Source organism: Pinus tabuliformis, chromosome 9, assembly GCF_031772625.1.
Source record: "Pinus tabuliformis cultivar Carrire ecotype Pingquan chromosome 9, CPIR1, whole genome shotgun sequence".
Classification (NCBI taxonomy): Eukaryota; Viridiplantae; Streptophyta; class Pinopsida; order Pinales; family Pinaceae; genus Pinus; species Pinus tabuliformis.
Window position 1 is genome coordinate 915,825,541 of NC_142307.1, and position 23,751 is coordinate 915,849,291.

Genomic DNA, 23,751 nt, shown 5'->3' on the forward strand with positions numbered 1-23,751 from the left:
AAGCTATTATAATATAAATACCTTCAAGTGGCTAAGTTATCATCATTTGAATCACAAGTGATCAGTGGCCAAACAAGGTAACAACACCAACAACTTTCAGGTCAGTATCTACACGAATTAGCTTTTTCAACACCATCTTGTCAACTGATGATTTTACTAGTAACAATGGTCGTCTAGTGTTGTACTCATCAACACGGGGCTGCAATAAAGGAAACCATTAAAAATATAATGTAAAATTTTCTACATTCAACGAAAAAAAATCTTGCATAGAAATCATTACATTTGCAACTTTCCCAATAACATTTTTTATAAATCTAAACAACAGTAAAAAAATATAGATTTACATTCCTACAAAAGATGGAACATGTTAGGGTTGTTGCTATTTTTTTTTCTTCCCAAAAAATGATTTGCAAGTGTGCATTTTTAAACAAAAATGATTCACCCAGAATCTCTAGGATAAATTTTATTACTTAAATAATTGCGAAAATGTTATAGAAACTATATATAAAATCCTTAGAAACTTGAATATTTTTGCATAACATTTTAAAATATTTTATAGTTTGTATTTTAAGTATGATTAGGGTTCACCAAGGTTGTTACACTTCAAGATAAGTATGAATCTGTAACATTTTCCTTGGTTGACTAATTCATTCTTAATTGAATAGATAGACTCCAAATTTAGGATACTAAAACAAAATAGAAAAAATAGGCCAAAACAAACACTCTAATTGAGTGGAATTCCATTACACTATGTATGTATTATTTGTCAGTGTCTCTGATTCAAATGCTTTTCAGGTTCTTAGGTAAGATCTCAGTGTACTTAAATATATTTTTATTTGCTAATTGTTTTCTGGCATTTGGAACCATTTCATTTTGTCAGATGAATTAGTTCTGAAAAGGGTAAATTAATAAGTTATAATTATTTAGAGTCAACAAAAAGAACTAATCAACTCGAGAAAGGTGGGCCTTGGTGGATTCATGTGAGTCCAGGAAAATTGTGGCATAATAAGTCATGTTGTAGACCAACAACCATCTAATGTTGTGTTGTGGACTTCACATTCCCAACATATTAACCCTAGCATGGCCATTGTATTGGAAAAACTTTAAACATAAATTTTACAAATAAAAAATTTATAAACTCCAAACAAAAAAGAAAATTAGGTTATAAATCGACATATTCCCTCCAAGGACTAGCCAATACAAACCACACAATGTTAAAACAAACATCTTTGATCTAGTCCCTAAGAGAAGGTTTCTTCTTGGCAGCCAAGGCCATGGGGCTTCATGAGAGGTATTCGTAAGAGTCATAAGAGTTTTAATACCATGGTGACTAGTACTTGACACTCTGTGGGGTCATGTTAAAATATTTTATTTCCAATATGTGAGGCAACATTATTGCTTACATGGAGTGAACACCATCATAGCCATGCAAGAGTCACCACACAAAACTCTAAGCGATGCATGACATAAAAGTATGGTATTTTTATTATCTTTCTACCTTCAAGCAAAGAGGAAAAAGAAGAGAGATTTGAGAGTCGAGACAACCAAAGTTATTGAAGCATGATGGCTTCATACCCAATTTCTCTATGAGAAATTGCTTCGCCATTTTCTCTTTATCTATTAACAATGTATAGCATTGTTGGATAAAGATTGTTTTTTTCCACGAGGAAAAATCGTAACTTTTCATTAATGTAAAAAATTACATGTAGTAGATGCCTGTGGCATATGAATTCTGCTGGTTGTAGCCTTCAAGTACATATCTAAAAACATAGGACCGAAGCCATGCAAAAAGTGTAGTTTTGTACATATATTACCACGTAGGGTATACTGATAAGTCTAAAAGAAGGAAAAAAAAATATATACATTTCGTCAACAAGTAGTTGTAATAAACACTACTGGAAATTGCAAAATAACTTAGGGCCCGACAGCCTTTGGATATTCCCTATCAATATAGGGTTGATGATAGTACTAGTATTGTTCCTATCCAATCTGCTCTTATATTAACCACGGGCCTCTAGGATGTGTCGTAGCTTCCTTGGAATGTTTGTCAACAGTCGAGTTATGTTCCCTGTAAATATGATGACATGAAACTGAATTAAATTGTGCTTTTAAGATAATAATTTCATCCAATATGTTACTGAGTGAGTGCACATGACATGAAGAAATGTTATTAAACCAATTGATGATGATTTTTGAGTCACCAAAAATCTGAATATGATTGCATGAATGTGCCAGTGAAAAGTCTAAGAGATGTCTGAGGTAAATCAGTTCTGCAAAATTATTTGTTCCCACTACTAACCCCATTTGAATTATGAAATGGTGGTTTTCAGAGAGGTGAAACAAAATCCCCCCACCACATCCATTTTCTTGAGCTACTCCATCGAAAAAGGCCCAAGGAATAGAATGATCAATGGTTTATGGTGTGACTAGTTGACCCATAGATGTGTGATAATTATTCGGTATTTCATGGTATGCAGCAATGATTTTTGTAGTGGTGTATGGCCATCTAGCCAATTTTTCCTTGAATATGATCCCATTCCTTATCAACCAAATGGAACAAAAAACAAGAACGGGAAAGCAACGAACTATTGTATCGCAACTTGTAGCACACCAGAGGTCCCAAGCACCGGTTACAGATTGTCCATGCCATCTGATAGTTAGATATAGCGCATCTAGGACTTGATTCCAAAGTGAGCTACCATCGAGTAGGATAAGAAAAAGGTGTTCGTTGGTTTCTTCTGCCTAATGACAAAGCACACACTAGGTAGGGTCGTGGAAGGATCGATGCAATAAGTTATTACCAGTAGGAGTCTTTTTTCGAATTACATTCCACATGAAGAGCTTCATTCTCGGAGGTGCTTTGAGCTTCCATATATTTCCCCACCAGTTCAAGAGGACAATCGGTCTGTTCATGGAGTTGATAATGGAATAGCCGATCTTCGGTGAGTATGTGCCATGTTCTGTAGGGGTCTAGATGAGCTCATCAACTCCATCTTTGATACGGACGTGAGATTCAGTCAGGGCAACAATATATCCTTCCCAGTCAAGTTGCCATTGCACAGGGATGCTTAATTACTTTGCCGATAACCAAGCTTGAGAAAAGATAATACTATTCTCCAGATCGGAAAACTGTGCATTCACATTAATGTTCCTATTATTGAGTAGATGAATAAGGTCTAGTGGTAATTGAAACATATTCCCACATCCTGACTAAGGGTCCAAGCCAATACGAACAGATGAGCCTTCATTGATTCTCCATGCTAGTCCATTTTTGATAGTAGGAAAACTGTGCAATATCGCTCTCCAGACCATGGATATCTCAAATCGTTGCCCAATGGGAGAATGTATCCAATCCATAAGGTGATGTGGCCAGATATATTTATGATAGATAACATCAATTCAAAGGCTTTTATAGGTGAGAATAATCCAACCCATCTTGGAAGAAAGTGCATGTGCGAAGTCGGATAAGTCCTTCAGACCCCAACCACCCCATTTCTTTGGTATAGCAATATGATTCCATCCCACCCACACAAATGGATTTCCCTCCTTATAATCATTCGAAAGGAATCTGTAGCATATCCTTTGTATCCGGGATAGGATTCCTTTAGGAATCCAATCTAGAGACATCCCATAAACAGGGGTAGCCTCTATGAATGATTTAATGAGAACTAATCGGCCAGATCTAGAGAGGAATCTGTGGTTCCAATTGAGTAAGCGTCTTTTGATCTTGACCATAAGCCAAATCCAGTCAAAAATCTTGTAGCAATGTGGTTTCATCCAGAAACCCAGATATTTGAGTCCATCCTCTAAGTGATGGCTCTAAAAAGGAAATTTTTGTTGTGCAAACCTTGCTTCGTGGGGAGTACAATCAAAGAGAGTAATGGTGGATTTTAAATGGTTTTTTTCCATACATGTGGCCTTGGCGAAGAGCATGAGAATATCAAAAAAGGTGGAAGTATCCCTTATACCTCCATTAGGAAAATGAGTATATAATCTACAAAGAGTAGGTGAGTGAGGAAACACTGATCAGATATTTTGAGTCCCTGTAATCACCCATCCTGCTTGGAAGATGCAATGAGTCTGCCGAGGCCTTCCATTACACTTAGAAAGAGGAGAGGGGAGAGCGGGTAGCCTTTTCTTAGTCCATGTTCAGCATGAAAGAAGTATGATGCAGAGCCATTAATTAGGACACTAAAGGAGGCTGAGGTGATGCAGCACATAATCCAATCAATGAAGGGAAGAGGAAAGCCCAAGTGGGTGAGAGTCATTTTAATATAGAGCCAGATGACCTGGTCAAAAGCCTTAGTGAGGTCAATTTTGAGAATGCACCCCTTAAGTTTTTTAGTTTTCATGGAATGTAGGGATTCCTACGCTAAGCCAATAGCCTCATGGATTTGTCTATAATGAAGGAAAGAAAATTGTTGATGGGATATGTGATTGGATAAATGGGTTTGAGGCGATTAGCTATGATCTTGGCGATTATCAACTAAATATAGTTACAAAGTGAAATGGGTTGGAAATCATTGAACGATGAGGTCGAGTCATATTTGGGACTAATGGCAATGAAAGTGGAATTAATGGCCTCATACATGCACCTAGATGTCCTGCATTCCTCCACCACTTTGAGAAGATCCTATCCAATAGTCTCATGAAAAGAAATATGAAACTCAATAGTCCATCCATCAGGCCCTAGACTCTTATCTTTTTTGAACAATTCTAAAGTGATTTCCAATTCACCCATTGTAACAGAGGAGCTGAGATCCCCAACCTCATCCAAGTAAACAAACCGAGGGAAATGTCCTTCTATCCAGAGAATATCAGCAAGTGTGGCACCAGGAAGAGCCTTGAATAGTTTTTGGAAGTCAGAGTTACCCAAATGAGTCAGCTGATTAAAAGAGGTTTCCAAACTCTTGTCCTCCATAAGCATGTTCCAGATAGTGCTGCCGACTTTCCTTACCTTTGCAAAGTTGTGGAAAAACTTTGTATTCTCATCCCTAGCTTGTAACCATATAGACTGACTCTAGAGGCACTAGTTTTCTTCCCTGTCTTTTAAAATCTTGGATCTCTGCTCCTCAAAGTCAATAAGATGGGACTTTGCTTCATAGATGTGAACCCCCGTCCCTGTTCATCCAAAATATTGGCTAGAGTATGTTCGATGGTTCTGAGAGACTGTTCATCCTGGTCTCTTTTGTCCTTAGCCCATTTAATAGATAATTTCTTGATCTCAACAAGGTTGTCACAAAAACCCTCCGCAATGGTTCTCCTCGAGGATGGTGGGTGAGAAAGCCAGTAACTGTTGACCAAGTGAATGTACGAGGGCTCTGATAGCCAAGAGGAATTGAATTTGTAGGGTTCCCTTGGCTTCTGAAAAGGGTCGGAGATCTCCATGAAGATGGGGAAATGGTCTGATATACCTCCAAAACCAACCCGTTGTTTATAAAGTGATAATCTTCTCAGTAGTGTATCCTTTATGAGGAAGTGATCTAATCACTTGGACAAGGAAGCTTCCTAAATTCTGTGATTGTGCCAAGTGGGCTGGGGTTTTACCATAGGAATATCAGTCAAGTGATGTTGTTCTAGGAGCTACTCCATAATGTCAGATAAGGACTCCACTTATGCATTACTTCCCCATGATTCCCCAAAGCCAATGGAGAAGTTCAAACCTCCTCCCAGGATGATATTATCAGTATTGATAATGGAGAGATTTAGGAGATGATTCCAAAAGGTCTCTCTATTATGAAAATGGCCATAAATATTGACAATCTTGAGATCCATTCCCAGGTCTAAGTAAAAAATATCCATGCCAATAAATCTGGTGCCACTCGAGGAGGCCCTGAGATGTATAGTGTGATGGTTAATACCCAGGGCCAACCACCCAGATTGCCCCATGACATCAAGGGTCTTGAAAGTCCAATCTGGTTTCAATGATTGAAGTAGAGGAGTAATTTGATCAGCCAACCCAAGGGTTTCTTATATAAAAATAATGTCAAATGGCTCAGATTCAAATAATCGTTTGAGGGCTAGTTTTTGGGAGGGCTAGCCAGACCTTGACAGTTAAATGAAACCCACCTCATGGGGGAGGCAGATGGAGGGTAGCTTGTGCTATAAGTACCCAGTCGAGAGAGGATTGTCTTCCAAAAGCCACTTCAACATCAGCTTGAAGGATGGCCTTTGACATATGAGATTTACACCCCATGGAGGATTTAGGAGTGCAGGAAGGGGAAACCAAGCCCAACCCGGAGTTCACATTGGTCTCTGGAGGGTGAGCTGAGTGGGAACATAGGTTAAGGGGTGTAAGTGTCCAGAGATGATCGAAGAAGCAACATGAGGGGGAGAATGCTCCAGGTTAGGGATAGAGGGTGGAGTAGTAGAGTTCACCAGAAGATGGGAGATAAGGGAGAAAGGGATGGAGTGAGGGATAAAATCTGGTATAGATGCAGATACAAAATGCAAATATTTTGTAAAGCATGAAAAGGAAGATGCAGAAACAGAGCAAGGGAGAGGAGGAGTACCCAAGGATCGAGCAACCTCAGCAGCAGCCCTTGATCTTGTCATCAGCAGGGAGGGAGGACAGGGAGTACTCGAGCATGGCATCTGAGTCGATACTCCCTTCTTTGGTGAAGGAGCATTAGCTGGTGGAGTTTGCTCAGGAATAGTAGCTAATGCCCTAGCCACAATGTCTTCTGCTTCTTTAGTTGGGGGGAAGCATTACTAACCAATGGGCATTCTTTATACAGGTGCCCAACCTTATTGCACCTACATCATCTAAGCGACACTCCTTCATAGTCCAGTATTTGTATCCTAGTGAAATTGTTACAATATAGTGTGATTTTTTCCTCCAACCCTTCTCTTGTATCCAAGTAGACCAATATACGAACCAAAGACCAGTTTTTGGATTTGATGTATGATTTGTCGTAGTCCAGATAGGTGCCGAGTGCATTGCCTATGCGAATGAATATATCTTCTGACCAAAAGTGCAGGGGTAGACCAGGAAGACTGAGCCATAGTGGTCCGGCTACAATTTGTTCCTGCTCTAGATCAAAGTGTGGGCTCTAGCGCTTTAGCATGACTGACACCATCTTGATGTGCCAATATCTAGTAAGTCCCCAATTAGTGTATTCCTCCTATTGAAAATGGAGCGTGAACCATCCTCAAGCCAATGTTTGTACCTTTGCGAGGTCCTTGAATATGTTTCTCCAAATCTCCTTGATCCAGAGTCTGAGCCTCTCAGTAGAATAGGCACGGCCCTGAACCCTACCAACAAGAACCCTACCAGTTATGTCGACAATTTCCCCCATGTTAATCCCTTCCCCAAATTTGAGGGTCAAGTCCTTCCTCATGGACTTCACACACTTTATTTTCGCCTCCCTTATTGTGCCATAGTAGGATGGTCTTGCAAGGGGTCTGGAGAGCCCTGAAGCTCCTGTTGGGATTACTGAGCTGAGTGCCAGACTTTGATGACCAGGGTTTCAAAGTAGCCGGACGGGGTGGATGAGGAGCTTGGCACCGCAGTAAGAGTGGTAGGAGTAGAGGACGAAGGTGGGACCTGTTAGGATGTTGTTTCGAAACTTGCACAAGAGGGAAGCGCGAAGGGAGTTGGATGTACCAAATTCCCGGATGGCGATGGCTCAAAAGGGGGGTGTGACGATGTGCAGGAGGTTAGTAGATGGAGGGTTTCTGTGGAGAGGTGAGGGAAGTCAACGTATGGGGAGTTAATGGATAGGGGAGACCAGAAGTAGATGGACCAGGGAGTGAAACTATAGGCGACGAAATGGAGTTGAGCAGAACAGAGGGGTCCGGATAACCTATGGGCAAGGAAACTAGCGTAGGGTTAGGGCTTCACCAGATAGAAGCATAGGGGTTAGGGTCGGTGGAGTAGTCCACTTCCTCGAGCTCCATCTCTAACATCTTGCAGTAAATGTGGGAGTAGCGGAAGGCAATAGGTGACAATGGAAACCATGAAAAGCATCCAACCGTTAACGTTGAGGACGAGAATGCAAAACAACAGGACTTGTGTGAATCATTATAGACAATGAAACCCTAGCCGTATTTCTTTTTCAAAGAAGTCGCAGGTGCGAGGGTACCCATCCTTCCTCTTAAGAATGTTGGTTTGCGTTATATTCTTTCCACAACTATCCCACGTAGTTAATTGGGGCATTAGAAGGGGGACAAAGCCCCCCCCCTTTCGTTGAACCAATTGCATAGCGAGGGGGATCACAAGGGGTTTTCAGACCCTATATTAGGTTGAACGGACCTACCTATGGTTTTGTGCATGATTTCGCACATGGTTTTGGATGCGATGGTTTTTTAGTCCATGGTTTTGGATGCGATGGTTTTTTGGTCCATGGTATTCGATGCTTTGGCATGTATAAATATGTATTGTAACATTGAAAGGATCATAATGAAAAATCAAGCTGGTAGTCCCAATTTTGGGATCCAGGGGAGAATCTCTGTGTATATGTGTTTTATGTGTTATTCTCTCGCATTATTTATTTTCTATGTTTTAAAATTCGTATGAAGATAATTTCTATATGGGGTTAAAAACCTACATTTGGTATCAGAGCCAAGTTTTGGCTTTAAGGGGATGCCTTTATTGCTAAGGGGTTTCGCTGGGGCCTGTAGTAAACCCTGCTCAGTGGGAGATCTGTGGGATCAATTTTGGTGGTGAAAGAGGATGGTGAGCAGTGGAAAGATAGAGATCGAGAAATTTAATGGTCAGAGTTTTGAGTTGTGGAAACTCAAGATGGAGGATCTATTGGTCGATAAAGATCAGTGGATTGTGGTATTTCCGAGTACTAAACCAATGGGAGTGTCTGATGAAGAATGGAAGAAGTTAGATCAGAAGGCAAAGAGAAAAATACGATTCTGTGTCTCAGATTCAGTGTGTTGAATGTAGTATGGGAAGCTACAGCTAAGTCTTTGTTTGACAAGTTAGGGAATCTGTACCAATCTAAGTCTCTGATGAATAAACTGTTCTTGCGGAAAAAGTTGTATAACCCAAGGATGAAAGATGGAGACTCGGTGACAGAGCATATGAACACATTTAATATTGTGGTAAGTCAATTATTATCTGTTGATATTAAAATTTCAGATGAGGATAAGTGCATTAGTTTGTTGTGTTCTCTACTAGATTCGTGGGATAGTTTGGTTATTACATAATACAACTTCCTTGCAATTTGATGAAATAGTCTCATCCTTGCTGACGGAGGAGATGAGACAGAAAAATATGGAGAGATAGAATGGTGATTCCTTGTCTATACAAGGATAGTCCCAGAACAAAAACAAAAATAAGTCATCGAGTGGGAGATCTAAATCTAGAGGGAGATCTAAATCTCCAGGAAAACGTATAAAGGTGGTGTGCTGGAAATGCGGAAAGGAAGGGCACTACAAAAGGGATTGTAAATCTAAAGATCCTAACAAAGGAAAGGGAGATTATGATGCTCCTTCTGCAGAGGCGAAAATCACCCCAGATGAAGGTGGGGATGTGTACCTGGCTTCTTCAGGTACACATGTAGATCATGAGGCATGGTTGATTGACTCAGGTGCATCCTTTCACTTCAATCCCCATAGAGAGGGGTTCTACGAATATGAGAAATATGATGGTGGTGATGTATTCTTTGGGTATGACAGGAAGGCTAGAATCATTCGTCGCAGAAAAGTAAAGTTGAAGTTGCAAGGTGGAAGGGTTAGAACACTTCTGGGTGTTCTGCATATTCCTGCATTGGCCAGAAATCTGATTTCCGTAAGCAAGCTAGATGATGCAGGTGTAAAAACAGTGTTCCAGAAGGATACCTGCAAAATGGTTCAGGGAGCACTGGTATTGATGCAGGAAGTTTGGATTGGAACTCTGTACAAGCTACAAGGTAGCACTATTATTGATGGGTGCAATAGTTCTGTGGTTCCTGAAAGTGGACCAGAAAATCTAGTGGTCTCTCGAGAGAAGACCATGTTGCGGCATCAAAGCCTTGGACATATTAGAGAGAAGGGCCTTCGAATACTTCATGGTAAAGGTATGGTAGAAGGTATGAGTAATAGCTCTCTAGATTTTGATTTCTGTGAAAACTGTGTATATGGGAAGTAGAATCGGGTGAGTTTCCACTCTGGTGGTAAGAGGGCGAAACATATATTAGAGCTTGTGCACAATGATATGTTTGGACCTATGAAGGTTCCATCACTAGGTAAGTTCTTTGACAGGTTTAAAGAATTTAAGGCTCTAGTGGAAAACCAGACAGAGAAGAAGATAAAAGTGCTGAGGATAGATAACGGTGGAGAGTTTTGCAGTAAGGAATTTGAAGAATTCTATAAGAAGTGTGGTATAGCATGGTAGAAGACTACTCCATATACACCTCAACAAAATGGAGTTACAGAAAGAATGAACAAGACGTTAATGGAAAGGGCAAGAAGCATGCTTAGTGGTGCTGGGTTAGGATAGGAATTCTGGGCAGAGGTGGTGGAGACTACATGTGATCTGGTCAATAGATCACCTTCATAAGCATTGGAAGATAAGACTTCACAAGAGGTATGGACTGGTAAGAAGCCCTCTCTTTCACATATGGGGGTATTTGGATGTGATACATATCTACATGTTCCAAAGGAGAAATGAACCAAGCTGGATACTAAACCTGAAAAGTGCATCTTTATTGGGTATAAAGATGGTTTAAAGGGTTATAAGCTTTGGAACCCAGTAGCAAGGAAGGTTGTGTACAACTGAGATGTGGTGTTCGGAGAGGTGAAAGATGTTATTAAACATGAAGTCCAACCAAAGGAACCTGAGAAGATAGAGTTTGAGCTAAAGGAGAAAGAATCAGACTCTGCAGAAGAGGAGGAATCAGAATATGAAGAGCAATAAACTCCGGGTGTGAGAAGATCAGTTCAAGAAAGAAGGCAGCCAGAAAGGTATAGTCCACCTACTTTCTATTCAAATTATTCTTTATCTATTACTGATGATGATCCCAGAATTGTGAAGGAAGCAGTAGATTCAGAGGATGGAAAACTCTGGAAAGAAGCGATGGTTGATGAAATGGCATCTTTGCACAAAAATGAGGCTTGGGATCTGGTGGAGTTACCGGCTGGAAGGAAACCCATTGGCTACAAATGGGTGCTCAAGAAGAAGAAAAATGCAGAAGGAAAGGTGGAGAAATACAAAGCTCGGTTGGTAGCAAAAGGTTATTCCCAGGTGCCAGGAATTGATTTTGGTGATATTTTTTCTCCTATTGCCAAGGTAACTTCTATTAGATTTCTTTTATCTATTGTTGTGGCTTTTGATTTTGAGGTAGAAAAGATGGATATGAAGACAACATTTCTTCACATCCAAATACCCTCAGATGTGAAAGAGAAGGTTTCTTACCAGTCTATACCTCTTGTGGAGTCTTATCCTCCAACGCTGATGAAGGTGATCTATTAACCAGGTAACCACAACACCACTGAGCATGCTTCTTGACCTTTCCATCAACATCTTTTCCATCCTTTCTTCAACTCCATTTTTCTCAGGTCTGTATGGAGTAGTCTCTTTTTGTGCTATACCACACTTCTTACAGAACTATTCAAATTCTTTCTTGCAAAACTCTCCACTTCTATCTGTCCTTAACACCTTTATCTTCTTCTTTGTCTAGTTTTCCACCAGAGCCTTAAATTCTTTAAATGTGTCAAAGACTTCAGATTTCTTCTTGAGGAAATATATCCATGTATTCCTTGAGAAGTCATCTGTAAATGATACACATTACACAGACTTACTTAGTGATGGAATGAAACAGGTCCAAACACATCATTGTGCACAAGCTCTAATATATGTTTCGCCCTCTTACCACTAGAGTTGAAACTCACCTGATTCTGCTTCCCATATACACAATTTTCACAGAAATCAAAATCCATAGAGCTATTAGACATACCTTCTACCATACCTCTACCATGAATTATTCGAAGAACCTTATCTCCAATATGTCTAAGCCTTTGATGCCATAGCATGGTCTTTTTTCTAGAGACCACTTGATTTTCTGCTCCTCTTTCAGGAACCACAGAACTGTTGCACCCATCAATAACAGTGCTACCTTGCAGCTTGTACAAAGTTCCTATCTGAACTCCCCACATCAATAGTAGTTCTCCTCGAACCATCTTGCAGGTAGCTTTCTCGAACACTGCTTTTCACCTGCATCATCCAACTTTCTTACAAAAGTCATATTTTTTGCTAATGCAGGAATTTGTAGAACACTCGGAAGTGTTATAATCCTTCCACCTTGCAACTTCAACTTTACTTTTTCACGACCAATGATTCTACCCTCCCTATCATACCCTAAGAAGACATCACCACCATCATATTTCTCATACTAGCAGAACCACTCTCTATGGGGAGTGAAGTGAAAGGATGCACCTGAGTCAATCAACCATGCCTCATAATCTACACGTGTACTTGAAGAAGAAGCCAAGTACACATCCCCACCTTCATCTGAGGTGGTTTTTGCCTTTGTAGAAGGGGCATCATCAGATCCCTTTCCTTTCTCAGGAGCTTTATATTTATAGTCCCTTTTGTAGTTCCCTTCCTTTCTGCATTTCCAACAAACCTTTACAGGTTTTCCTGGAGATTTAAACTCCCTATAGATTTAGATCTTCCACTCGAGGACTTATTTTTGTTTATATTTTAGGACCGTCCTCATACAGAAAAGGCATCACCATTTTAGCTCTCCATATTTTTCCATCTCATCTCCTCCGTCAGTAAGGATGAGACTATTTCATCAAACTGCAAGGCAATTGCATTGCTACCTATTGCAACAACATGACTATCCCAAGAATCTAGTAGAGAACACAACAAATTGATGCACTTATCTTCTTATGAAATTTTAATATCAACATATGATAACTGGCTTACCACAGTATTAAATGCATTCATATGCTCTCTCACTGAGTCTCCATATTTCATCCTCAGGTTATACAACTTTTTTCATAGGAACACTTTATTCACTAGAGACTTAGATTGGTACAAAGGCCATAAATTGTCACACAAAGCCTTCACCATAGCTTCCCCTGATACATTCAGCAATACTAAATCTGAGACACACAATCATATTGTGTTTTTTTCCTTCCGATCCAACTTCTCCCATTCTTCATCAGAAACTGTTGTTGGTTTAGTGCCTAGATCTACCATGATCCAATGATCTTTATCCACCAACAGATCCTCAATCTTGAGTTTCCACAACTCAAAACTATGACCATTAAATTTCTCAATCTCTATATTTCCACTACTCGTCATCTTCTTTCACCACAAGAATTGATCTCATAGATCTCCCACTGAACAGGGTCTATCACAGGCTCGAGCAAACCCCTTAGTAGCAAAGGTGTCCCCTTGAAGCCAGAGCAACTTCGATGCCAAATGTAAGTTTTAACCTCGTACATAAATTACTTCAATACGAATTCTAGAAAAAGAAAATAAACAATGGCGAGAGCATAACAGAAAAAAAAAAAAAAAAAACATACATAGATATTTTCCCATGGATCCCAAAACCAGGACTCCCATATTGATTTTTCATTATGCTCCTTTCAATGTTATTATATATATATATATATATATATATATATATATATATATACATGCTGAAGCATCTATAAACCCCAATCCATTAACCTTGGATTAGAACATAATCGTAGTTCCCTTGATCGGATCTACAAAATGTCATGGACCAAAAACCATCGTCCCCAAAACCATGTGCGAAATCCATGCACAAAACCATAGGTAGGTCACCCCACCTAATATAGGGTCCACAAAACTTTCTAATAGGGGGGGATGTCACCCCCCTGTGACCCCCGTAGTGCAATAAAGGGGGGTCTCAGCCCCCCGCCCACCCCCCCCCCCCCCCCCCCCCCTCTAACCCCCCAATTCAACTACTGGGGCCAGTGGTGGAAATAATATAACGAAACCCAACAGATTGAGAATGAAGAAACACATTCTTGATGACAATAACAACAATAAAAAATGGAAACTAGAGAGTCGTCATATAGAAAAAAAAAATGGGGTGACAGATAGAGGAGGCAGGGGGAGCGGGTTGTGTTAAACCCTTAGGGAAACAGTGAACTTAATTATGCTCAAAGGTTAGGAATATCCACAAAAAAATAAAGCTAAAGCATTAGCCCTATATCAAGGTTTTCTTATCCTTGAAGTAAAGGTTTTCTTATCCCTTTTTTTTTTGTCTTGATAAATGATTCAAAAATTTCTTTCTTTATGCCTGGAAAGGGTCTAAGATAGAAGTACTCCTTGTCATCATTGCTCTTGCTCACTATGGATGAAGGTTTTGGAAGGCCTTTATTGGAGGTAAAGAGAGAAGACTCATTCAAGGATATTAAGATTGTAAGTTCCTTATATTTATCATATCTACAATTTCTTAATGGCATTTACTTTTTTGCACTCACTCCAGAAGGGATGCTCTAAAGTTGAAGGAGATAACAAATTTATATTGTATTGCTACAAAAGGAATATTAATGTTGGTAAGTCAACATTTTCCTTCCCACATATTGATGATAAAAATGAAAGTTTCCTGTCTTAGTTCTTCCCTTACTAACATGCTTTATTTTAGAATGGATTAGAGTTCCAGTGTTTTTATTCAAAACCCAATGATTAGATTAATAGAGACTGGGACTAGATTCTACCTCAGGGAGAAAGAAGGATTTCATGCTTTCATTCCAAAATGCGTACTTGAGAGGATGGGGAAGATAAGATTCAAGTTCCTCTAGTCAAGGCATAAAAAAAATAAACATACAACAAAGGTTAATTGGAAAAAAAATGCAAACTATAAGGATTTTGATGGATGGAGACTCCAAAATATTCATCCATTTTCAAAATCTATTCGTGCAAAATGTGATTGGAGGTTGATTATAGGTAAGGGTCTTAGGGGTCAAATTGTACAACAAAAATATAGAGATCGTAATAATGTTGAGGAATAGATTAGGAAGCCTGCAAAATCCTATTATAATGCTTCCATCATATGGAAAGTAATACCTTTGACATTCCATTTTATCAGCAGAGAGAACGGGGAGAGTGGGTGAGGATCCTTGGATTGACTACAATGCAAAATACAAACTTCCAAGAAATTTGTTGAACACGTTGCTTGAGAAAGGATTTTTCACATGTGACCATGTGTTTGATATAGATGTTACTATGATTTGGAAACAATAGTATAAACCTAAAAATTTCGCTGGTTTGATCACTAGTACAAAATGGCTAATTAATTACTAAAAAAATGACTAAAATTTTCATAAAAAGGCCTATTTTTTAGTCGGTGACCAGTAGTAGCTAATTTACAGTATCTTATAATGCGACTAACTTTTAGTAGTTTTTAGCTTAGTCATTTATTGATTGTCTCAATTTTATCTTCTAGTAGCATATTTAGTCATAAATTTAGTCATTGATTTAGTCATTAACTGCCACAACTAATGACCAAATATATTACTATATGATCACCCCAGAAAACCAATTAATGACCAAAGAAATATGTCAAAAATGTTGGTCATGTTATAAGATACTGTAAATTAGCTACTAATAGTCACATATATGCAAATTTTAGTCATCATTTGAAACGAATTAATGACCCGAGAAATAAAACTAAATTTTGATCACGTTATAAGATACTATAAATTTGTTACTAGTAGTCCTATATATGCAAAATTTAGTCCTCATTTGTAATCACAAATTTATTGTTCGCAGTAGCCATTTATCTTTTTTTGGTAGTTTTATATTCATTATATAAACGATTAATATAGTAGTTTATATTCATTTCATTTAATTTCATTAATAATCATTATCAATGAATAATTTAGTCGTATATTCATTTTATTTGTGTTCATCATTAATCAATATAAACTACTAATTTAGTAGTTTTAAATTGATTTTATGTGTTCATTATTAATCAACATAAATTAATTAGTATGTTTAAGCAGCTAAATTTTATCAAATGTCATACAATGTGCATGTTCATCTTATATGAAAACGCAAAGTTGCATATGTTAATTACAATACTAAACAATATCAAGTGCAACTATAAATAATTTCAACCATGTAAATTGTGTTATATGAAATGTTAAAGTATTACCATATGAGTTTCCAACTTAATATTGGTTGGATTACAATTTACACATGAAATGATATTTCATCACTTCAAAACATTATCATTATGTTGCCAAGGCATTGCAGGTGAATTCACTAACTCTAGAAACTTGACCATAAGTCTCTATTTGTGTGTCTTATATGGGATATTGAATCTAAGGGTATCACTAGATCGGTGCTCTTCTCTCTTTGCTTTTGCATTTGTCGCTCTAGTGTTATTGCTTTGTGTTAGGCCCCTATACTACTAGTGTAACCCCTTGTTGTTATTAGTACAACCCCCTTATTATATTGTTGTACCCATGTAGTCCCAATATTGTTATTATTGTGCCTCATAGAAGCCCACTATTGTTATTATTGTGCCCTTACATTATTATTGTTATGTCGGCTCTGATTATATTATGACCCCTTAGACTCCTATAGTTAGAAAGGAGATCTTGTCATTTGTATCATCCAAGAATTGTTCATTTGTGTAATGTAAAGGAGGTTTCCCCCTCGAAGAGGCTTATTTCTAAGGTGTTGATTTATCTTTTCTATCTTTTTGTGAGCTGGTTTCATAACATTGAGTATCAGAGCTTTGGATTATAGGGTTTCACTTCTCCAAACAGGTCATCGTGGTATTTTCTCTATAACTATTTTTTTGCAACATTTGAGAACCTAAAAATAAAACCCATTTGAGACGAAATCGCGCTGAACCTTGGGTCTAAATTTCAGATCTTGTCTCGCTATATTTTAGGATTAATGATCTGAGGAAGTTAGAGTTTTTGCAAGCTCCAGAATTTCATCTAAAACAGGTCATCGTGGAATTTTTGCTATAATTGTTTCGTTACATAGTTTCAGAACCTAAAAAAAAAACCCATTTGAGAAGAAATTGGTCTAAACCGCAAATCTGAATTCTAGATCTTGTCTCGCTATATGTTCGGATATATGATCTGAGGAATTTAGGATTTCTGTAGGCTCACGAATTACATCCCAAAAAGGTGACCTGGGGAAAATTGTCATAACTGTCTCTCTGAGCATCAGATTGAAATTTCATAAGAAGTTATAGAATGAGGACAAACTATCATTTCTTATGTATATTTTTCAAATCCGAAGGTAAAAAAGGTGACACGTGGCACTTCATACAATTTCGCTCTTCTGAAAAGGTATATAATCAGGTCATCTTGGGATATTGTGCATAAATCTTTCTTGGAGAATCCAATTTCAATCAGACTAGTGGCATTGGAAGGAGGATGTAGAGGGCTACTTCATCATTATTTTAGAACTAGAAGATCCTAAAGTATAGAGTTACAATCATTTCAAGATAGAGATCCTAAAATCAAGAAAAGGCAATATGAGGAAGTTTGATGGCAAGGATCCGGTAAATTGGATACTACAGATGGAGCAATATTTTGATGTACATGAGGTGCAACTATTACAAAAGGTATGTATTGCATCTTCATATTTAGAACCAGATCAATTTTTATGGTATAAAGGGATTTTTTCTCGTAAACAACTTGTTATGTGGTCAATTTTCATGGAGGAAAAGATAGCACAGTATGAAGATACAAAGAGAAACACATTCTTTAACCAATTGATAAATCTCAAACAAAAGTGTTCAATGGCAGAGCACGTTGAGGAATTTAAAAAATTGAATATAAGTGTAAAACATATTCCAGAGAAACAAAGGATTGATGTCTTCATAGGTACTTTAAAGGATAACATTCAACATGAGGTTTGTCTTTGGGAACCTGATTCGTTAGAGAAGGAATTCAAGTGGGCAAGAAAAATTGAAAGTAAAATTATGGAAACAAGGAATCACACCACTCACGACTATAATTATGGAAGTGTTTTTTGTCCTATCCTTCCACAACCTACAAGGTTTACACCACAACAATTGGAAGAAAAAAGAGTTAAAGGGCTTTGTTACAATTGTGGTAGCAAATGCACTAAAGGTCATAAGTGTGCTAAGAAGAAATTATTTTACATAGATTATGAAGAGGAGGAAGAAAAGGATCAATAAGCATCAAAAGAAGAGGATATACACCAGGAACCAACCCCATAGAAAGAAGAAATGAATCTAGCCATATCTTGTAAAGAATTGGCAAGAATTACCACTCCTCAAACTCTCAAGATAAAAGGACATATCAAGAAGAAAAAGGGTCAAGAAATGAAAGATCACATCGAGAAAGAAAAAATTAATCCAACCATATCTTGTAATGCATTGGACGGAATTACCACTCCTCGAACTATCAAGATAGAAGGAAATATCAAGAAGAAAAATTTTCAAGAATTGAAAGATCACGTTGAGCATCAAGAAATGAATCTGACCATATTTTGTAAAGCATTGGAAGAAATTACCACTCCTCGAACTCTCAAGATAGAAGGAGATATTAAGAAGAAAAATGTTTAAGCAGTGAAAGACCATATCAAGCATCAACAACAAGTTCTCCAGCTTTTAAAGGATAATGCTACTTTGGTACAGAATTGAATGAAACAACAGGTAGATCAGCATCACAGTGAAAAATGTTTTGATGTAGGTGATTGGGTATTTTTACGGCTACATCTCAAGAAAGCTATTTATGAGAAGGAAATGTTGGCAATACTACATGCACTTAAGGAATGATGACCTTACCCAATGGGAAGACACTTTAAGGTAAAATGGGATCATGATAGTCTTAAATACTTTTTAGAACAAATATTATCTTTAGAAGAACAGAAAAAATGGGTGACAAATATGTTGGGTTATGACTTTGACATCATCTACAAAAAAGGGAAGAAAAATTTTGTTGCAGATGCACTCTCAAGAGAGGATGAGGATGTGGAAGAATTGTTTTGTGCTATTTCTATTATCCAACCGAATTGGATAAATGAAACAAGGGATGAATGGAAGAAGGACGAAGAAGTGTGACCACTCATTCAAAAGTTACAGAACATCCCAATTCAAACAATATTGCCAGAGCTTGAAGAGGAAGGAAAATTCATATTGGAACCTGGAGCAGTCATAGAAACAAGAACCGAATAGCTATGAAATTGATCAATTTCAAAGTATCTCATCAAGTGGAAGAACTTACCCACTGAAATTCCACATGGGAGGACAATGATTTTATACAGAAACATCAAGAACTACACAAGCATTGAGGACAACACTTTTTGAAGGAGAGGGGCATGTTAGGCACCTATACTGCTAGTGTAACCCCTTATTATTAGTACAACCCCCTTATTATATTGTTGTACCCATGTAGTCCCCATATTGTTGTTATTGTGCCCCATAGAAGCCCACTATTGTTCTTATTGTGCCCTTACATTATTATTGTTATGTCGGCTCTGATTATATTATGACCCCTTAGACTCCTACATATAGAAAGGAGGTCTTTTCATTTGTATCATCCAAGAATTATTCATTTCCGTAATGTAAAGGAGGTTTCCCCCTTGAAGAGGCTTGTTTCTAAGGCGTTTATCTATCTTTTCTATCTTTTTGTGAGCTGGTTTCATAACACTTTGAGCCTCTTTCTTCAATTCCTGCTTGTTACCATCAACACCGAGTTCCTTTTTTGAAAACAAAAGAAGGTACAATGCAAAGTGTAAGACATGAAATACAATGAACACTAGAATATAAACTAAAGTAGACTATAAAGATTTTATATGACATATACCTCAACATCAACACTGTCAAAGCCATTTTTCCCCATACAAGAAAGAAACTCGAACAATTTTTCTTCAGTTGGGCATTAGTGGCCACTATAATATGGCCAAATGACCTATATAAACAAAGAAAATAAAATGTCGCCATATAAAATAACACCTTAATAACTTAGTATTCAACCTTCAGTAAAAAATTAGGCACAATCATGGCAACTAAGTTACATGCTAAAATCTCAAGTTGTAGATAACTTGTGAAAACAAATAATCTGAGGTGTGATGTTTAATCCTTATCATTTTATTCGCAACAACATTTCATTTTAAAATGCATGAACTTGGTCAAGTCTATAAACAACATGTGCTCAAATAACAACATGAAAGTAAACTTTTCTGATAGGCATGAAATTTTTTAACACAAAATGGCTACAAGTCTTCCAATCAATATCATGTAATACTAATTTCATCTTCAAGCTTTGGTTGTTGTTTAAATGGAGATGATACCAAATATTTTCAATTTCATAGTTAAAAGACAAAACGAAATCAAAAGAAACATTCAAAATACAATCAAACAATAAAGAAAGGATATCATGGAATGGACATTACAATTATAAAAATTTTGTTTACCTCTCCACGGATGTCTTATCTGGCAATCCTAAAACATTTGCTTGCGCAAAATAAACATGAGTAGGTGAAAGAATCACAACATTAAAAACCATAGGAATCCCTACTAGAAACATCTCCAAAGTTGATGGCTCAAGTGCCTGAAGGATCTCTAACAACAAATTAATCATATCCAATACATGTTATGCATTGTCTCCCCATCCTTTTTCCAATCACATTTCCTTTAACCTGCCCACAACAAAGTCAAGTAACAATCAAACGAAGGAATTGACATTTGTTTTTATCTTTTATATCTATAAAATTTGAATCCAATTTGTTTCAGGAATATAATAATTCATATTTAAAGTGTTCCTAACATATGAGAAGGTATCAATCAAACATGACATCAAAAAAATCAACCTCAATGAGGTCCTCAAACAATTTCTACAATATCAATATTTTTCTTTCTATGATATTTTGGGTAAAAAAATAAACATATCTACAAAATAAAAATCCATATATTACTTATCTTCAAACTTTGTATATGATGTATTCTTAGGTATATTTTTAAGACGTTCCTCCACCTTTACCAAAATGAACTGTAGCTTGGATAAACTCTGTATCCTTTCATTCGACATCAATTTCTACAAGATAAATGTCACACATTATTCTTTCCCATTTCTCAACATGATACATATGATAAATTTAAAGTCACATAAAACCAAGAGCAAACCCTTTTCTAACCAAAACAAATAAACAAACAGTGCCTCTAATAAAATTTCATTCTAATATCAGAAAATGAAAAGAGAGTGGACCATTTTTGCTGCTTTACTTTACTTATTTTTGTTATGAAGTGATTGGGCTTGAGGAACTTAAAAATGTAAGGGAAGTTGTAAATGTGAAAAAAAATTATGTTGACCTTTGTAGACTTCTTGAAGTGGTCTCTTGCAACTTTTCACCTAGCCTTTGATCCACAGTAGGAAACTTAATATGAACATCCCCATCATGATTAAGAGTGCCATATTCTTCTAGAAGATTAGTTGATCCAACTTCCATTGCTTTGGGCTCTGAACTAGGCCTTGACAATTGGTTCATTCTTCCATATAGTTGTAATGCTTGCATGGCATTAGTAAGAATGCCTATGGCTCCCTTATCCCCTACAGTAATAGGCAAGTTGAGTTGACATTGTGTTGCCACAAAAGTTTCAAGCTTTTCAATTTTCTGGTAAGCTTGATAAGAATCACCCCAACCAGAAGGGAAAAATGTATTCATCTTCACTGAACATTCTATTCCACCAAAGCTTTTAGCCAAGTTAGCATTGCAACTCCATGAAAACTCATTGATTTTCTCAACATAATTTCCTTTGGATTGATTTACTGATGTCCTCATAACAGGGTAAATTTTATCATCTTTGTCTAATGTTGTCCTCTGAACAACCCTATCTGTCTCATCCGACCTCTCATTAATATGAGAATTAAGAGAGGGATATTCATCTAAATTCTTTCCACTCAATTGTTTAACTTTATCCCCTTCCAATCCATAAAATATGGGTGGGCCTGTATTGACTTAAAGAATAGTTTGATTTTTTCCATCACCCATATCTTGTTGATCTTGGAACAACATAAATCTTATTTGTGATGGGTTTGATTTAGAATATGAAGGCATTATCTGTAATGAAATTTATCAGCGATGACCTTGAGAAAAATTAATTCCTTCAGATATAGGATGGCTTGAATTTATGACACATGTTTGTAGCACAGGATATAAAGGCACATGAGGCGATGCCTGTTGATGAATTGATTGTTCATCCAAGTTTGGAATTTGTTCTTTGGGAATGGTCTGTTGAAGAGAAATTTTCTCCCTCATGACACGTGTTTGTAGCATAGGATCAAAAAGCACATGAGACAATGCTTGTTGATGAATTGATCGTTCATCCAAATCTAGAATCTGTTCTTTAGGAATGGTTTGTTGGTGAGAAAATTTCTCCTTGAGATGAGACACCTTATCATGAGGCAAAGTCTATTGATAAACACGATCTTGAGGAAATTGTTCATTATAATTATGAGATGTTGAAGAGAGAAAATTTATGTTATTTAGTAAAGCCTATGAATGAATGTCAGTGATTTGGTACAAGGAAAGACATGGGAAGCGAGGGAACTGTGGAGATTCCCTACAACTCTTTTCCCAAATGTGACATGTGAGGATGTATGCTTATTACACAACTATATTTGATAACATGCACAAATTTGAAGGAAAGACTATTTTGGATGTAGGAGCAGGAAGTGCTAATTTGGAAATATAGTACGCACAAGATGATGTAAGGAAAGTTTAAGCTGTAATCAGAAATGGGGTTAGCCACATTGTCGATGGAAATGAAGGATCTATGGAGGATGTCATGTTTCTTGAAAAGTTGATGTCATTATCTCAAAGTGGATGGTGTGATTGATTTTTAGGCTGGCTATAATCATGGCATCTATGTGTACACTTAGTTCTCATTATTGTTGTTGTAGTCACATGGTGGCCTTGTCGCATGCAATAACTATGTGACATGTTGATGAATGAACTCAAGAATTGGCTATGGTTCAGTTATTGATTTTGGATTATGAAGTTGAGTTTGTGAATTGGAAATGTTAGAAGAGAGAATTCTCAAAGCTTGAATTTATAAATTTTATATTGTGTTTATTCTTTCACTTGTCCAATGCACTATGGCTAAAGTGCCCCACAACCCCTAAATTGGAGACAACTATGGCATTTAAGCATCATTGCTTCACCTACACTAGTTATCCACGCAATACCATGTTGAGGGCTCTTAAGAGGAATCAATATATTTGGTAGTGTCCAAATGCTTGAAGAGAAAGCTTGTTCATATTTACATGGAAAATATTTTACACGCTCTCTTTGAAGTTCCTTCTTTGAAACATCATACCAAGAGAGGAAACATCATTTAGGACTTGCAATTGAAAAGCACTCTCAAAAATAATTTGGATTTTTTTGAGATAATATGGCTTGCCAACCATTGAAGCAAATTTTTGACGAGGCTTTGTTGTTGAACTCCAGAAATATAATTTTACAATGACATGAAACATTTTGTCACATTTTTAATAGTAATAGAACAATTTTTTTGCCACCTTTGAAGGGTTATGGAAAATAAATGGCATACTTTATTCACATTGCAATTGAAAAGCACCCTAAGAAGTAATTTGGGATTTTTTGAGTTAATGTGGCTTGCTAGGAAAACACCCTTCATTCCGAGAAGAAGATTTGATGACAAAAGATGCCCATTTGCTGCATGTTTTGGTAGTGGCTTAATGATAGTAATGCCATCACTTCAGGAATCTGGCATTTCAAAAACACACAGAATGTGAGCCTTTGACTTAAGATGTTGAGCATGTTCCTTGACACTTATTTTCCACAAAGTGAGCAGCGATACAACATTCGGTTGCTTT